General features: G+C 39.9%; 1 pseudogene; it reads right to left on the reverse strand.

The window, feature by feature from the left end:
- Positions 1-561: 561 nt before the first annotated feature.
- LOC119539967 lies at positions 562-1,620 on the reverse strand (annotated as a pseudogene).
- Between the last annotated feature and the right edge of the window lie 200 nt (positions 1,621-1,820).

Here is a 1,820-nt window from a genome sequence, read left to right on the forward strand (position 1 = left end):
GACAGGCAACTGTGAACAACAGACAGTGCTGACTCATTCATTCAAACCTCTCAGAGCAAAGAGCCAGAACCTCCTTAAGAATCTCTTACTTGCATTTATATTTTATTAGAACAATTTATAAAGGAACAGAGAGAACATAAGGCCAGGAATTTAACTAAAATAGATTAATAAAGGCAAGATGTGGGAAAACGTAGAGTAGGTCCTTCACATATTTTCTGTTTAATTTTCACAAAATCATGGTACAAGTAAGGGTATTACTAACCAGAGAAATAAAGGGAAGCTTGGAAAGAATTTAATGGCTTGAGGTCACAGTGTTAATTGGCAGAGTGGGTATTGAAGTGCACGCATTCTGGCTCCAGGGCTGTGCTGTTTCCATCACACTTGGGTTTTAAAGAATGTTTGCCAAAGAACAAGTCTGAATTTAAGTGAGTCAAAGTTGAATTACTTGACTCTCATGATCACTTTATCACTTTATATAATCATCTCATTTATGACCATTTTCCTTTCTATTGAGGTACCCATTGTGAATGTATTTTCAATTCCTCATTCTAAAATTAGAATCTATTCAACAAATAAATTTAAAGTTGAGGAATTTTCTCTCAATACTTTGCCAGTGGTGATTAACTTGATGGCATTTCGAAACCAAGGATAAAAGAAAGCATAAATCAGGGGGTTCATAGCTGAGTTATAGTAAGCCCACCAAACTAATATTTCATAAATATACGTAGGAGTGATGAAGCCCAGGAAGGCATCAGTTATTGAATAAATGAAGTACAGCAACCATAAAATAAGAAAGGCTATCACAGCAATTCCCAGCGTGGTAGCTGCTTTTCTCTCCCTCTTGGCCACCCTGTCTTTGTAGCTCTCTGATGATTTCTCAGGCTTATTGCTCATACTTTCAATTTTTCTAGCCTGTTGCTTAGCTGTGAGGAAAATCTTTGAGTAAATTATTATCATCACAAGTGTGGGTATAAAAAATAATATAAAATTTATCAATACCCAATTTTGATTCACTACAACTTGACAGCCTCCCACGCAGGTGAGAACACTTACCAGTTCCTCCAGCCCAACTCCATTAGCACCGTGTAAAAGAGGGAAAAGCTGTAACCAATTGAAAAGAGCCAGGAGAAGGCAGTACATGTGCCAGAAACAGAGGCGGTAAACCTGGTGGGGTAGATGAGAGGGTCTGTGACAGCGATGTATCTATCAACAGGAATGAAACACAAGTGGTAGATAGACGCATAACAGAATGCCCCATCAAAACGAGTAGAATTTACAGTAACGCTCCCCGAAGTACCAGCAGCTCTCCAGGGTCCTCAAGGTGCTGAAGGGCATCAAGGTTATCCCCACCAAGAAGTTGGCACCGGCCAGGGAGGCGATCAGGAAATTGGCTGGAGAGTGCAGCTGCTTGAAGTGAAGAATTGAAATCATCACCAGGAGGTTTCCAAACACAGTCAGGATGCATCCCAAGCCAAAGACGACGTAGAGGATGAGTCGTGGCCCTGGGGAGTAGGAAGTTTTGACACAGGATCCGTTTAGGCCCTTGTAGCACATTTGTACAGCTGCAGGTGGGGCCAAATCGCTGCTCATGACCCTCCTTTCTGATACCTGGAGTGATTCTCTTCCCCTGCGGTCAAGTTGTCATTCAGTTTTCAAAAGACTTTATAAATTATATAAATATAAATATAAATATATGTCAATAATTGCCAGTACCAGCTGTCTCTTTTTCTTTGTACTTATAAATCTTTATATTCAATTGCATTACCTCTTTCTTCATATCTGATGAACTATCATATGATGCATGCTTGAATGCCACCTTT

The sequence above is a fragment of the Choloepus didactylus genome, chromosome 7, assembly GCF_015220235.1.
Source record: "Choloepus didactylus isolate mChoDid1 chromosome 7, mChoDid1.pri, whole genome shotgun sequence".
NCBI lineage: Eukaryota > Metazoa > Chordata > Mammalia > Pilosa > Megalonychidae > Choloepus > Choloepus didactylus.